The following is a 17766-nucleotide window of genomic DNA, read 5'->3' on the forward strand; positions in this document are numbered from 1 at the left end:
CCCTTCCCTCTGAATTACTTGTGTCAGAATATTTTAACCAAAGTACAACAGATAGTAATAAATTATCCTTATTAACAGGAAATACATCTCAGATTGGAATCTGAGCAATCAGATGTGCAGAGATAAAACTCTATGACTCGCTCCTCAACTTTTAAGGACAAAGGAGAGCTTTTCTATGTACAAAGTCAGTTGTCAAGATAGCCTCAGGGAATAAGATTCTGCAGCTTCGAATCCCGCTGCACAGCTGGGAGGCCCGTGCTCCAGGTCTTCCTGATCCCAAATCACTGGGCCTGTTGCCCAACACAGGATGCCATGCTGAGGTTATTTGCAATTGCTCTCTTAGGAGCTCTGGGGAAGGGGGAAGGAGCTAGATAGGTGGGACAGGAAGCAAAGAGGCTGAGAAAATTAAGGCCATTCCAATTTAAATTCACAGCATTAGCACACGCCCAGCCATCCCAGGCCCCTGTGAAGAAGAGCTGAAATTTACATTGCTTCAGTTACAGGAAAAAAACAAAAGTTTACAGCTTAATGTCCTAGAAAGCCTCACAATTGAATCAAAACTAAGCCCATGCCAAGGGCTGGAACCGTCTATTAGAATGAGAGCAGAGCTCAATACCCTTGAAGGCCCCATATCAAAATGTCAACAGAACTTGAGGAATTGCTCCAGCCCTCTGTAGGACCCCAAGACAAGCCCTTAAAACTAAGCTAAAACACACCTCGGGGTCCAAGTCTCTGCTCCGCTGTGTTGGGAGTACTTGGACGCAAGCTCGAGTTTGGAAATCAACCCTTGTGTGTTTGCATTGGTGTCAGATACTTAGTGGTTTCTTGGATTCCCAATCTTGGGCACAACACTCCAATGTTCCCTCCCTCCTTGGCTGAACCCCTATCCCCTCCCACGCAGGGTGAAACTCAGTCACCTCCCCAACCACAACAGCTGGGCACAAGCCATCACACAGGTCCCACGGGTACGGTGGGCACTCCCGTCATCCCTGGACTTCCCGAGGAAGGAAGGAGGTTTCCGCAGGACACACTCCCATTGTGGCCCCAGGGCACCCTGCCCAGCATGGCAGCTCGTGATAGGTCGGGGTCTGTATCCCTGGCGCCTGTTCCTCCTCCCTGGTTTTCCCACAGGAAATGAAGGAGGATGCCCTTTTCTTCCCCAGGGACATCACGGAAGTAGACCTGGACGTCAACAGGAAGTTGGGCAGCCACATCATGCTTTAGTACTGCTAGGGCGTCGGGTGAGTCTGCTTGTACAGGGGGCTTTTGGGCCCCGGGGGCTTCTGGGTAGGGAAAATAGGACCTCTGTGCCAGGGGGAGCAACGGCAGCCAACAACACACTGCTCAATGGTAGGGTGATTGTGATGACCCCCGTGCCCACCCCCCGGGCCTCAGGGATGAGTGGCCAGTAGGATGGGGCCTCCAGGGGTTGCCATGGGAGCTGAACACCAAAAGGGATAGGGACGGCCCCATGAGAAGCAGGGGATGGGGTGGGGGATGTGGGGGGCAGGGACCGGACCGGGGGACCAGGCAGCGTGGCTGCAGCTGGAGCAGGACACACATCGATCCCATGAGGGTCGGAGGGGTCAGAGTGACACCCACTCTCGGTACTTTATATATTTCTAAATTCTATGCATTTAATTTTAGACAATTTGCAATTTGAAAGCATACACATTATGATGACCCCCAGATAATGCCCCCGGTCCAACCAGACACCTGCACTGACCACACCGTGCCCCAGGGGAAGGTGTCACAACAAACCCCAGACTGGGGGGGCCTTTAACTGTAGAAGTCTCCTTCTGCATCTTAGGGGAAGGAGATACCCTGTGTCCGCAGGCCCCCCACGACATCCCCCTCATTCCCCACTCCTACTCCACCCCCCTACATCATCATTCCCAATGGCATCCCACTAAAACAACCCCCTCACAACCACACAGCCCCACGCAAGCCCAACCCACACTATACCCCAACACCATCCCCCTACACCATCCCCCACACTCCACCACAATCATACCCCTGCCCCCACACCATCCACCCCCACAGCATTTAACCCCAGCAAGGACCAGGTGCAGGTGACCCCTGTGGGACATGCTCAGCCTCCCGGCATTTCTCTGCATACCCTGATCCCATCAAAAGCCCGGGTGTCTCAAAGAGTACCCAGGGGTTGCAGAGAGGAGGAAAGACAGGGAGCCCCTGACAGGGTGGGTGCAGGTGAGTGGTTCAGAGGATGCACCGTGCCTTACCTCTGCCCACTGTCCCTCCTGGAGGGCGGCACACCCTGCACAGGACACCAGCCCCTAACCCATAGGGTCCTGGGCTGGCCTGGCCCTGGGCTCTGTGGGGGCTGAGTTGATTTGAGCCCCTCCAGGCCCAACACAAAGACTAATGGGATCCAACCCTCCATGGCCCTGGCCAGCCCTGGATTCTGGCCCCAGGCTGAGCGAGCCCTCTCACAGCTGGATGTGGCCTCCTGGGCCCTGGCCTACCCCACAGATCCAGGTCACTCACCTAAGGCGCCCTTTGGATCCTGGGACACCCCAGGGTGGGGAGAGCAGGAGTAGGCCGGTGGACCCCACCCGCACCACACCAGGAGGCAGGCTGCTCCAGGTGCTGGGGCCACTGGGAGCCCAAGGCCAGGGTCCAGCTGCCCTGCAGGGACACAGTGCAGGAGCCCATGAGCTGCAGGTCCAGGTCAGCTCTGCTGTCCTCAGAACCGTCTCTCAGGCTGAAACCTCAGGACATATGCCCCCACCCAGATTCCACACATGCTCCCAGGTGGGGGACTCCAGCACCCGCCCCCCCAACCCGTGTCATTCTTTCCCTCCCCTAAAGGACAGAAATCTCTCCCTCCCCAGGGGAAGTTCAGAATCGGCATGCAGTTCTGGGGGACACAAAGCAGGGTTACATTGTTATGAGCTCATTTCCGATTAGGGTGTGCACAGCGGCCTGACTATGGTGGGGCAGCACCTTAAGCCATAAGCAGGTCATGTGGGGGTCATCCTGGAGGTGGCAGGTGTAGCATAAAATGGAATGAGTCCTGCTCTGCTTGTCCAGGGGTAGGAGATTTTTGTTAAATTTCCTGGGTCCCACACTTGCAGCTCACGCACCTGGGCCACCCTCACCAGGTGGACTCAGCCTGCACACCTTGTGGTGCTGGATCTCTCACACCAGCGTGTGGAGGGCACCCTCCTTGCCCGAGTGAGTAGGGGCTGGGTGAGCATGGGGCTCAGCCTGAAGGCCAGGCAGCACAGTAGACCGAGGAACCCAACCCCGTCCCCACCCCAACTCCCACACACAGGCAGCCCCTGGGCTCCCCGCCATGTGCACCCAGCTCCTCAGGAGCTTCCCGCATGGCGGCCCCGAGTTTGGCTCCCTGCTGGAGAGGCATCGGGGAGAAGAGAAGCAGCCGCCATTGGCGGGTCACACTTCCGGACATGAGAATGTGGCTGAGCTGGACCTTCCAGCTCAGCTGCCCCTCCAGCGGAATGTCACTGCACAAGCGAGCACCGGGTCGGCCAGGAGTACCTGGCTAGCCGCCCAGTTCCAGCACCAGAAATGATATTGTGCCAACCATTTCGGCATCAGGGTGACCCAGCCAGAGGATCCGATAGCTGCATGTGATAGCTGCATGAGATAAACACACACACACCCTAAAACCAACAAAAGTCAGAATCCCCCCAATGTTGTCAAACAGCTTCCGGATGATTCCATACACGACGCTGTGGTCCCCAATAGGATACATGGAAGGTGGTATAAAGCATGACTGCAGAGGTGCGGGAGGTACGGAGATGTGACTTTTGGGTTTCAACAAGGAGCGCAGAGGGTCAGGAAGGGGGGTCCAATCCTAGGAAAGGATACCAGGTTGCTGTGAAGGCTACGGATGGTGAAATCTGTCCTCCTCTGTTTCAGCTTCTGGTTTTCCTCCTAAATGCCATTTTCCTCAATCATAATAGCAAAAATTTATTTTATGTTTTTAAATTTCTTTTTATTGGAGTCCAATTTGTATGAATTATTTCTTCAGCAATGGTGTCATTCAGGATAGGAGAGAGAAAGATTGTCCCAGACAAGCAAAATATAAAGGAGTTCAGGACCACTTAACCAGTCCAGTAAGGAATTTTAAGAGGGACTGTTCTAGTGGATGAAAAAAAGACACCAAAAGCAACAATGACTACAAAGGACCAGAGAACGTCACCAGAAACACCAACTCTACCGGTAACACAAAGGCAATAAGTTCATATCTTTCAATAATCACTCTGAATGCTGATAGACAAAATGCTCCAATCAAATGATAGAGGGTATCTGAGTGGCTTAAAAAGCAGGATCCGGGATGCCTGGGTGGCACAGGGGTTGAGCCTCTGCCTTTGACTCAGGGTGTGATCCTGGAATCTGGGATCCAGTCCCATATTGGGCTCCTGGTGGGGAGCCTGCTTCTCTCTCTGCCTAATTTTCTGCCTCTCTCTCTCTCTCGCTCGCTCATAAATAAAATCGTTATTAAAAAAACCAGATCCATCGGTATGCTGCCTACAAGATGCTCACGTTAGACCTATAGACACCGGGAGATTGAAAGTAGAGCATGGAAAACCATTTATAAAAGTAATGGATATCAGGGGATCCCTGGGTGGTGCAGCCGTTTGGCGCCTGCCTTTGGCCCAGGGCGCGATCCTGAAGACCCGGGATCGAATCCCACATCAGGCTCCCGGTGCATGGAGCCTGCTTCTCCCTCTGCCTATGTCTCTGCCTCTCTCTCTTTCTCTCTCTGTGAATATCATAAATAAATAAAAAAATAAAAAAAAGTAATGGATATCAAAAGAAAGCTGGAAGACCCATACTTATATCAGAGTAACTAGATTTGAAACCAAACCCTGGGAGACACCTGGTGGCTCAGTGGTTGAGAATCTGCCTTCAGATCAGGGGGTGATCCTGGGATCCAAGGATCGAGTCCCACATCGGCCTCCCTTTGGGGAGCCTGCCTGTCCTTCTGCCTACATTTCTGCCTCTTCTTCTCTGTGTATCTCTCATGAATAAATAAATAAAATATTTACATTTCAATAAAGAAAGAACAAATACTGTAAAAAGCGATGAAGAAGGGCATAATTTCATAATTTAAAAACCCTCTATCAAGATCAAAAAACTAAATATTTATGCTGCCAACATGGGAGTACCTAAATATAGAAACCAATTAACAACAAACGTACAGAAACTCACTGATGAATGACAGGGGATTTTAACAACCACTTATGGCAATGGACCGATCGTCTATAGAGAAAATCAACAAGGGAAAAATAGCCTTGACACACTGGACCACAGGGACTCAACAGATATAGTCTGAACATTTCAACCTAAAGCAGAATACACATTCCTTTCAAGTGCACATGGGACATTCTCCAGAACAGATCATATCATGGCCCACAAATCAGCCCTCAACAGGTACAACAGGTATAAGAAAGTTGATAGCACATCCTGTACATTTTCAGACCACGACGCTATGAAAATCGAAGTCGACACTAAGAAAAGATTTGGACATAGCAAAAATACGTGGAGATTATGAACATCCTACTAGAGAATGAATGGGGCAACCAGAAAATTAGAGAGGAAATTTAAAACAAATGAAAATGAAAACATGTTTCTCCAAACCTCTGGGATGTAGCAAAGGTAGTCCTAAGAGGGAAGTACATAGCAATACAGGCCTATCTCAAGAAACAAGAAGTCTCCAATACACAGCCTAACCCTATACCTTAAGGAGCTGGAAAAGGAATAGCAAACAATGCCTAAAGGCTATAGAAGAGGGGCAAAAATGAAAGCAGAAATAAACAATACAGAAACAACAAAGCAGTACAATGGAATAACGAAACAAAGGGACGGTTCTTCAAAACAATTAAGAAAATGGATCAAGCCCTAGCCACCCTTTCAACGAAAAAAGAGAAATGACCTAAATAAATAAAACCACAAATGAGAGAAGAGAGATCACAATCAACACCAGAAAAATTAAACAATTATAAGGGAATACTATGAAAGCTTATACGCTAACATACTGGGAGACCTGGAGGAAATGGACAAATGCCTAGAAATGTGCAAATGAGCAAAACTGAAATAGGAAGAAATAGAAAATGTGAACAGACCCACAACTAGCAAAGGAATTGAATCAGCAATGCACCTGGGTGCCTCATTGGTTGAGCATCGTCTTTGGCTCAGGTCATGATCCCGGGGTCCTCGGGAATCAAGTCCCACATCAGGCTCCCCACATGGAGCCTCAATTTCCCTCTGCCTATAGCTCTGCCTCTCTGTGTCTCTCACGAATTCATAAATATAATCTTTAAAAAAGAAAAAAGATGAAAAGATGAGAAAGGACCCAAATAAAATCACAAATGAGAAAAGAGAAATAACAACCAACACTAGAGAAACACAAACGATTATAAGAGAACATTATGAAAAATTATATGCCAGCAACCTAGAACCTGGAAGAAATAGATCAATTCCTAGAAATATTTAACACAGCAAAAATGAAAAAGGAAGAAATAAGAAACTTGAACAGACAGATAACCAGCAAAGAAATTGAATCAGCAATCAAGGGTCTCCCAACAGGAGATGCTTAGAACAATAGAACAGAATGGAAATCCAAAACAAGATACAAACCTGTGACTCTATGATCCATTAATCGACAACAAGGCAGGAAGGAATATCCAAAGGCCGAAAGACAGTCTCATCAACAAACCCTAACCCTGACCCCAGGATAAGAACAAATGGTGTTGGGAAAACCAGGCAGCCACATGCAAAAGAATGAAACTGGACCACTTTCTTACACCATATATATAAAAAATGAATTCAAAATGGATGAAAGACCTAAAAGTGAGACCTGAAACCATACAAAGAAGAAAAGATAGGCAGTAACGTCTTTGACATTTGCCATTGGATCTTCTTTCTAGATATGCCTCTGAGGTGAGGGAAACAAAAGCAAAAATACTATTGGGACTTCATCAAATTGAAAAGCTTCCACAAAGTGAAGGAAACAACCAAAGCTAAAAGGCAACAAACAAAATGAGAGGCGATATTTGTAAACTATACATCCAATAAAGAGTTAGTATGCAAAATACATAAAACAAATATAAATCTCAGCATCCTAAACACAAATTATACAACTGCAGATGGGCAGAAGACATGAATGTACTCTGTCTCTGACAAGACATCCAGATGGCCACCAGACACACGGAAAGACACTCAGCGTCACCCATCATCAGGGAAATGCAAACCAAAACCACAATGAGATGTCACCTGACATCTGACAGCTGCCAGAATGGCTAAAATTAACAACACAAGAAACTATAGGTGTTGGTGAGGCTATGGAGAAGGGGGATCCCCTTACACTCCTGGTCGGCATGTGAAAATGTACAGCCACTGTGGAAAACAGTGTGGAGCGTCCTCTAAAATTAAAAAATAGGGGATCCCTGGTGGCGCAGCGGTTTGTCTCCTGCTTTTGCCCCAGTGCGAGAACTTGGAGACCCAGGATCGAAACCCACATCGGGATCCAGGGTCTCCTGTCAGGGTGATGTATGCCCAGGGGCTCCTATCAGGGTGATTCAGGGTTATGCGGGCCCAAGGGCTGCTGTCAGGGTGATGCGGGCCCACATCTTTCTGAAGCCTCCCCGAGGGTCCTGAGGCGGCCCAGGGGCTCCTGTCAGCATGGATGCGGGCCCACAATTTCCTGAAGCCTCCCCGTGGGTCCTGAGATGGCCCAGGGGCTCCTGTCCGGGTGGATTCTGCCCCAAATCTTCCTGAAGCCTCACCGCGGGTCCTGAGGAAACCGGGACTCCTATCAGCATCAACACCGCCCAATGTCTCCCTGAAGACTGCCCGCGGGTCCTGGGAGGCTGCAGCTCACCAGGGTGGACGCGTACCCACGTCCTCTTCAGGCCTCCCCAGCAGAGGCAGGCTCCTTTTAGTGCAGACAGAGGAGGCCGACTGGGCATGCGCGCCCCCTGGGTGGGGCCTGGGCTCGGGCGCCCCATGCGGGATGCTCAGGCACTGCAGGAGGCCCTGCAAGAGGCAGCGGGGGCTCCCGGGGCCACACCTGCCTCCTCCTAGGCTCCAGCTATGGCCTGTTAGTTTTGGAAACGTCTCACTGAAACGGAGCCCAACACCCGGCTTCCCCAGAAATACTTAAGGACAAGGAATTGGAGCCCACAGGACACGAAATGAAATGTGGACAAGACTTTTTCCACGTCCTGCAAAACTCACTCAACCCTTTCCACTGTGGGAGGGACTGCAGGCTGGTGCAGCTGCCCTGGAAACAGTGTGGAGGCTCCTCATGAAGTTACAAATAGAGCCGCCCTGCGACCAGCAGGTGCAGGACCTGGAGCTCAATCCGAAGATATAAATGCAGTGAGACTCAGGACACCTGCACCCCAATGTCCACAGCTGCCGGGTCCACCGTAGACACACTGTGGGAGGAGCATCAGTGCCCTCTGGCAGATGATGGATAAAGAGGATGGGAGATAGATAATGGTCATAGAGAGAGGAATGGAATGAAACTATCAAAGAGAAGGAAATCTTGCCATTTGCAATGACGTGGATAGTACTAGGGGGATCATGTTAATTGAAATAAGTCAGTCGGGGGGGGGAGGAGCAAGATGGCGGAAGAGTAGGGTCTCCAAATCACCTGTCTCTACCAAACTACCTAGAAAACCTTCAAATTATCCTGAAAATCTATGAATTCAGCCTGAGATTTAAAGAGAGACCAGCTGGAATGCTACAGTGAGAAGAGTTCGCGCTTCTATCAAGGTAGGAAGATGGGGAAAAAGAAATAAAGGAACAAAGACCTCCAAGGGGGAGGGGCCCGCGAGGAGCCGGGCTGAGGCCGGGCGAGTGTCCCCAGGACAGGAGAGCCCCGTCCCGGAGGAGCAGGAGCTACACCAACCTTCCCGGGGGAAAGGGGCTCGCGGGGAGTTGGAGCAGGACCCCAGGAGGGCGGGGATGCCCTCGGGCTCCCCGGGACAGTAACAGCAACTGCGCGCCCAGGAGAGTGCGCCGAGCTCCCTAAGGGCTGCAGCGCGCACCGCGGGACCTGGCGGGACTCAGAGCAGCTGGAGAGGCTCGGGGGCGGCTCCGCGGAGGGGGCTGCGCGGCCCCGGGAGCAGCTCGGAGGGGCTCGGGCAGAGGAAGAGGCTCCGTGCAGAGGGGCCTGCGCGGTTCCAGGAGCAGCTCGGAGGGGCTCGGGCGGCAGCTCCGCGGAGGGGGTTGCGCGGCCCGGGAGCGCGAATCCAACAGCGCAGGGTCCAGAGCACAGGGCGCCGGGACACAGCACAGGATCCCGCCTCCCCCGGGACTGGCAGAGACCGGGAGGGCCCAGGACAGCGAGGACGCTCCTGACCCGAGCTGAGCAGATCAGCGGCCCCGCGCCGGAGCCTCCAGGCCCTGCAGACGGAGTTCCTGCCGGAGCTGAATCCAGGTTTCCAGAGCTGCCCCGCCACTGCGGTTGTTCCTCCTGCGGCCTCACGGGGTAAACAACCCCCATTGAGCCCTGCACCAGGCAGGGGCACAGCAGCTCCCCCAAGTGCTAACACCTGAAAATCAGCACAACAGGCCCCTCCCCCAGAACACCAGCTAGACTGACAACTTCCAGGAGAAGCCAAGGGACTTAAAGAACACAGAATCAGAAGATACTCCCCTGTGGTTCTTTTTTTGTTTTTTGTTTTTTGTTTTTGTTTTTGTTTTGTTTTGCTTTTTGATTTGTTTCCTTCCCCCACTCCCCTTTTTTTCTCCTTTCTTTTTCTTTCTCTTTTTTCTTTTTTTTTTCGTTTTTTTTCTTCCCTTTTTTTTCTCTTTCTCTTTTCTTTCCTTCTTTCTCTCCTCTCTTTTTCTCTTTTTCCCAATACAACTTGATTTTGGCCACTCTGCACTGAGCAAAATGACTAGAAGGAAAACCTCACCTCAAAAGAAAGAATCAGAAACATTCCTCTCTCCCACAGAGTTACAAAATCTGGATTACAATTCAATGTCAGAAAGCCAATTCAGAAGCACTATTATACAGCTACTGGTGGCTCTAGAAAAAAGCATAAAGGACTCAAGAGACTTCATGACTGCAGAATTTAGAGCTAATCAGGCAGAAATTAAAAATCAATGGAATGAGATGCAATCCAAACTAGAAGTCCTAACGACGAGGGTTAATGAGGTGGAAGAACGAGTGAGTGACATAGAAGACAAGTTGATAGCAAAGAGGGAAACTGAGGAAAAAAGAGACAAACAATTAAACGACCATGAAGATAGGTTAAGGGAAATAAACGACAGCCTGAGGAAGAAAAACCTACGTTTAATTGGGGTTCCCGAGGGCGCCGAAAGGGACAGAGGGCCAGAATATGTATTTGAACAAATTCTAGCTGAAAACTTTCCTAATCTGGGAAGGGAAACAGGCATTCAGATCCAGGAAATAGAGAGATGCCCCCCTAAAATCAATAAAAACCGTTCAACACCTCCACATTTAATTGTGAAGCTTGCAAATTCCAAAGATAAGGAGAAGATCCTTAAAGCAGCAAGAGACAAGAAATCCCTGACTTTTATGGGGAGGAGTATTAGGGTAACAGCAGACCTCTCCACAGAGACCTGGCAGGCCAAAAAGGGCTGGCAGGATATATTCAGGGTCCTAAATGAGAAGAACATGCCACCAAGAATACTTTATCCAGCAAGGCTCTCATTCAAAATGGAAGGAGAGATAAAGAGCTTCCAAGACAGGCAGCAACTAAAAGAATATGTGACCTCCAAACCAGCTCTGCAAGAAATTTTAAGGGGGACTCTTAAAATAAACCTTTAAGAAGAAGTTCAGTGGAACAGTCCACAAAAACAAAGACTGAATAGATATCATGATGACACTAAACTCATATCTCTCAATAGTAACTCAATAGTAACTCTGAAAGTGAACGGGCTTCATGACCCCATCAAAAGGCCCAGGGTTTCAGACTGGATAAAAAAGCAGGACCCATCTATTTGCTGTCTACAAGAGACTCATTTTAGACAGAAGGACACCTACAGCCTGAAAATAAAAGGTTGGAGAAACATTTACCATTCGAATGGTCCTCAAAAGAAAGCAGGGGTGGCCATCCTTATATCAGATAAACTAAAATTTACCCCAAAGACTGTAGTGAGAGATGAAGAGGGACACTATATCATACTTAAAGGATCTATTCAACAAGAGGACTTAACAATCCTCAATATATATGCTCCGAATGTGGGAGCTGCCAAATATATAAATCAATTATTAACCAAAGTGAAGAAATACTTAGATAATAATACACTTATACTTGGTGACTTCAATCTAGCTCTTTCTATACTTGATAGGTCTTCTAAGCACAACATCTCCAAAGTAACGAGAGCTTTAAATGATACACTGGACCAGATGGATTTCACAGATATCTACAGAACTTTACATCCAAACTCAACTGAATACACATTCTTCTCAAGCGCACATGGAACTTTCTCCAGAATAGACCACATATTGGGTCACAAATCGGGTCTGAACCGATACCAAAAGATTGGGATTGTCCCCTGCATATTCTCAGACCATAATGCCTTGAAATTAGAACTAAATCACAACAAGAAGTTTGGAAGGAACTCAAACACGTGGAGGTTAAGGACCATCCTGCTAAAACATAAAAGGGTCAACCAGGAAATTAAGGAAGAATTAAAAAGATTCATGGAAACTAATGAGAATGAAGATACAACCGTTCAAAATCTTTGGGATGCAGCAAAAGCAGTCCTAAGGGGGAAATACATCGCAATACAAGCATCCATTCAAAAACTGGAAAGAACTCAAATACAAAAGCTAACCTTACACATAAAGGAGCTAGAGAAAAACCAGCAAATAGATCCTACACCCAAGAGAAGAAGGGAGTTAATAAAGATTCGAGCAGAACTCAACGAAATCGAGACCAGAAGAACTGTGGAACAGATCAACAGAACCAGGAGTGGGTTCTTTGAAAGAATTAATAAGATAGATAAACCATTAGCCAGCCTTATTAAAAAGAAGAGAGAGAAGACTCAAATTAATAAAATCATGAATGAGAAAGGAGAGATCACTACCAACACCAAGGAAATACAAACGATTTTAAAAACATATTATGAACAGCTATACGCCTATAAATTAGGCAATCTAGAAGAAATGGACGCATTCCTGGAAAGCCACAAACTACCAAAACTGGAACAGGAAGAAATAGAAAACCTGAACAGGCCAATAACCAGGGAGGAAATTGAAGCAGTCATCAAAAACCTCCCAAGAAACAAGAGTCCAGGGCCAGATGGCTTCCCAGGGGAATTTTATCAAACGTTTAAAGAAGAAACCATACCTATTCTCCTAAAGCTGTTTGGAAAGATAGAAAGAGATGGAGTACTTCCAAATTCGTTCTATGAAGCCAGCATCACCTTAATTCCAAAGCCAGACAAAGACCCCACCAAAAAGGAGAATTACAGACCAATATCTCTGATGAACATGGATGCAAAAATTCTCAAAAAGATACTGGCCAATAGGATCCCACAGTACATTAAGAAAATTATTCACCATGACCAAGTAGGATTTATCCCTGGGACACAAGGCTGGTTCAACACCCGTAAAACAATCAATGTGATTCATCGTATCAGCAAGAGAAAAACCAAGAACCATATGATCCTCTCATTGGATGAGAGAAAGCATTTGACAAAATACAGCATCCATTCCTGATCAAAACTCTTCAGAGTGTAGGGATAGAGGGAACATTCCTCGACATCTTAAAAGCCATCTATGAAAAGCCCACAGCAAATTTCATTCTCAATGGGGAAGCACTAGGAGCCTTTCCCCTAAGATCAGGAACAAGACAGGGATGTCCACTCTCACCACTGCTGTTCAACATAGTACTGGAAGTCCTAGCCTCAGCAATCAGACAACAAAAAGACATTAAAGGCATTCAAATTGGCAAAGAAGAAGTCAAACTCTCCCTCTTCACCGATGACATGATACTCTACATAGAAAACCCAAAAGTCTCCACCCCAAGATTGCTAGAACTCATACAGCAATTCGGTAGCATGGCAGGATACAAAATCAATGCCCAGAAATCAGTGGCATTTCTATACACTAACAATGAGTCTGAAGAAAGAGAAATTAAGGAGTCAATCCCATTTACAATTGCACCCAAAAGCATAAGATACCTAGGAATAAACCTAACCAAAGATGTAAAGGATCTATACCCTCAAAACTATAGAACACTTCTGAAAGAAATTGAGGAAGACACAAAGAGATGGAAAAATATTCCATGCTCATGGATTGGCAGAATTAATATTGTGAAAATGTCAATGTTACCCAGGGCAATATACACGTTTAATGCAATCCCTATCAAAATACCATGGACTTTCTTCAGAGAGTTAGAACAAATTATTTTAAGATTTGTGTGGAATCAGAAAAGACCCCGAATAGCCAGGGGGATTTTAAAAAAGAAAACCATATCTGGGGGCATCACAATGCCAGATTTCAGGTTGTACTACAAAGCTGTGGTCATCAAGACAGTGTGGTACTGGCACAAAAACAGACACATAGATCAGTGGAACAGAATAGAGAATCCATAAGTGGACCCTGAACTTTATGGGCAACTAATATTCGATAAAGGAGGAAAGACTATCCATTGGAAGAAAGACAGTCTCTTCAATAAATGGTGCTGGGAAAATTGGACATCCACATGCAGAAGAATGAAACTAGACCACTCTCTTTCACTATACACAAAGATAAACTCAAAATGGATGAAAGATCTAAATGTGAGACAAGATTCCATCAAAATCCTAGAGAAGACCACAGGCAACACCCTTTTTGAACTCGGCCATAGTAACTTCTTGCAAGATACATCCACGAAGGCAAAAGAAACAAAAGCAAAAATGAACTATTGGGACTTCATCAAGATTAGAAGCTTTTGCACAGCAAAGGATACAGTCAACAAAATTCAAAGACAACCTACAGCATGGGAGAAGATATTTGCAAATGACATATCAGATAAAGGGCTAGTTTCCAAGATCTATAAAGAACTTATTAAACTCAACACCAAAGAAACAAACAATCCAATCATGAAATGGGCAAAAGACATGAACAGAAATCTCACAGAGGAAGACATAGACATGGCCAACATGCATATGAGAAAATGCTCTGCATCACTTGCCATCAGGGAAATACAAATCAAAACTACAAAGAGATACCACCTCACACCAGTGAGAATGGGGAAAATTAACAAGGCAGGAAACCACAAATGTTGGAGAGGATGCGGAGAAAAGGGAACCCTCATACACTGTTGGTGGGAATGTGAACTGGTGCAGCCACTCTGGAAAACTGTGTGGATTTTCCTCAAACAGTTAAAAATATACCTGCCCTACGATCCAGCAATTGCACTGTTGGGGATTTACCCCAAAGATACAAATGCAATGAAACGCCGGGACACCTGCACCCCGATGTTTATAGCAGCAATGGCCACGATAGCCAAACTGTGGAAGGAGCCTCGGTGTCCAACGAAAGATGAATGGATAAAGAAGATGTGGTTTATGTATACAATGTAATATTACTCAGCTATTAGAAATGACAAATACCCACCATTTGCTTCAACGTGGATGGAACTGGAGGGTATTATGCTGAGTGAAGTAAGTCAGTCGGAGAAGGACAAACATTATATGTTCTCTTTCATTTGTGGAATATAAATAATAGTGAAAGGGAATATAAGGGAAGGGAGAAGAAATGTGTGGGAAATATCAGAAAGGGAGACAGAACGTAAAGACTGCTAACTCTGGGAAACGAGCTAGGGGTTGGTAGAAGGGGAGGAGGGCGGGGGGTGGGAGTGAATGGGTGACGGGCACTGGGTGTTATTCTGTATGTTAGTAAATTGAACACCAATAAAAAATAAATTAAAAAAAAAGAAATAAGTCAGTCGGGAAAGAGAATGACCGGGTGGTGTCATCCATACGTGGAATTAAAGAAGCAAACCAGATGAACATCTGTAAGGAAAAACAAATAAGATGAAAACAGATGTAGGAAATACAGACTCTTAATGATAGGAAACAAACTGAGGGTCGCTGGAGGGGAGGGGAGGGGGGAGAGGATAACAGGCGACCGGCATGAAGAAGGGCACGTGATGTCACGAGGACTGCTGTTATCTCCAACTGGTGAATCCCTGAATTCTTCCTCTGAAATTTTTTTTAAATTTATTTTATTTATTTATGATAGGCACACAGTGAGAGAGAGAGGCAGAGACATAGGCAGAGGGAGAAGCAGGCTCCATGCACCAGGAGCCCGATGTGGGATTCGATCCTGGGTCTCCAGGATCGCGCCCTGGGCCAAAGGCAGGCGCCAAACCACTGCGCCACCCAGGGATCCCCTCTTCCTCTGAAATTATAATACATTATACGTTAATTAATTGGGTTAAATTAAATTAAGATAAAAAAATCAGTTGTATCAGAATACATTTCCATCTGGACTCTCTGTTTTGTTCTTTCAGCTTATGCCGGGACCACCCCCCGAGGGTCTGGTTTGTTTAAGTAGGCACCACACCTAGTCCATGGCCCAGGCCAGGGCTAGAACTCACGACCCCTGAGATCAGGACCAGAGGAGAGGTCAGGAGTCGGATGCTTAACCGACGGAGCCAGCCGGGGGCCTGAGAACCACACTGCTTTATCCTGTGTCTCTGTGACATCCTTTGAAATAGGAAAGTGCTGCATCCTGCTCTTTCCTGCTTCTCCAATACTGAGGTATTTGTGGGGGCGGATGGATGTTAGGGAGTTTTGTCCTATTTCTAAGATCTGCCACCATGATTTTGATAGGAATGACATTGAAACTGAGGGTAGCTTCAGGAACTGCGGACATTTTCACAAGATGAGGCTCCCACCCCACGAGCCCAGGACGGCCTCCCAGAGCCTGGTATGGCTCAGTGCACAAGTGTTGTGCTCCTTTGGTTCAGCCTCATTATTTATTTTCCTTGATGCTCCTGAGAAGGGAGTCACGTCCTTCATTTCCTTCCTGCGTGCTCATTGTCAGGACACAGCAAGGCTACTCTGCTCTGTAGCGTCAGTTTGGGTCCCGTGACTTTACTGAACTCACTCCTTAGTTCTAACAGGTTTTGGTGGAGGCTCTCGGGTTTCCTGTTTCTAGTACATGTCTTCAGCATATAGGGACAGTGTGACGTCCCTCTTCCAGATGTGGAACCTTGTGTTTACAGCTTAATGTCCTAGAAAGCCCAGCAATTGAATAAAAACAGAGCCCAGGCCAAGGGCAGGAAGCCCCTATTAGAATGAGAACAGAGCTCAATGCCCAAGAAGTCCCCATATCAAAATGTAAACAGGACTTGAGGAATTGCTCCAGCCCTTCTGGAGGTCCCCGAGACCAGCCCTTAATACTAAACTAAAACCCACCTCAGGGACCAAGTCCCTGCTCCGCTGTGTTGGGTATACTTGGACACAAGCTCGAGCATGGAAATAAACCCTCGTGTGTTTGCATCGGTGTCGGCTTCTCGGTGGTTTCTCGGATTCACAATCTTGGGCACAACAGTCTGAGATTAAAAAACAAAACCAAAAGAAGCTGGAACACAGGCAAAATAAACGCAGGGTATGGAGAGAAACGGCGGAGACCCGGGGGCTTGGGGAATCTTCTGTGAAGTCCCCTGCAGACTGGGGAGCGGGATGCTCAGCCCCAGAGCCACAGTACCCAAGTCCCCACTGGCGTCTGACCCAGTCTCGGGGAGCAGCACAGCGCCGCGTGCTGGAGGCCAGAGGCGCTGACGCCCACCCCGCCTCTGACCCCGCAGGTGCATCACCCAAGCAGATGTGCATTGGAGAACCAGCGCCATGGCCCATCCCCAGACCCCGCACAGACCACCCGCTGCCACCAAGTTGTGGAACCACAGAGGCTGCAGAGCTTCATCTTCAGCTCTGCCTGGAAAGTAGGGTCTAGCCTCCTTTGTACTTTGTGCTTTATATTCATATATTTTCTTTGATTCTTTTTTATTATATACCTTATTTTAATTTTATGTATGTACCTTATATATTGCTTATTTTTACTTTTATGGTATTTTAATTGTGTTTCTTTTTTTAATTATTTAAAATTTATTTATGATAGTCACAGAGAGAGAGAGAGAGAGAGAGAGGCAGATACACAGGCAGAGGGAGAAGCAGGCTCCATGCCGGGAGCCCAACGTGGGATTCAATCCCGGGTCTCCAGTATTACGACCTGGGCCAAAGACAGGCGCTAAACCGCTGTGCCACCCAGGGATCACTTTAATTGTGTTTCTTATTTTGGGATTTAGAATCTTTTAACAAGCATGCCAAAATAATCTGTTTTTTTTTTTTTTTTTTTTTTTTTTTTTTTTTTTTTTGGAGGGCATTTGTTATTGTTTTTCTTGGTTTTTCTTTTTCTTCCCTCATTCTTTTCTGGAAAAAACAATGAGATTGAGAAATTCACCTCCATAAAATAACATGAGGTTCTACTCACAGCCAGGAAGTTCATTAATACACATATATGATGTCTAACTACAGTTTAAAACAATGATTATAAAGATAGCTACTGGGCTGGAAAAAGAGCACAGAAGAAAACTAGAGAATCCCTTACTGTAGAAATAAAAGAAGTAAAACCTAGTCAGGCCAACGTTAAAAATGCTATAACTCTGACGCAGTCCCAAGTGGAAGCCTTAAAAACAAGAAAGGTTATGGACCATAGAGGCAGATTTAGGGAACTCAGCCACTTATTAAAACAATAACATTCATATCATAGGAGACTCAGAAGATGAAGAG

This window comes from Canis lupus, chromosome 36, assembly GCF_048164855.1.
Source record: "Canis lupus baileyi chromosome 36, mCanLup2.hap1, whole genome shotgun sequence".
Classification (NCBI taxonomy): Eukaryota; Metazoa; Chordata; class Mammalia; order Carnivora; family Canidae; genus Canis; species Canis lupus.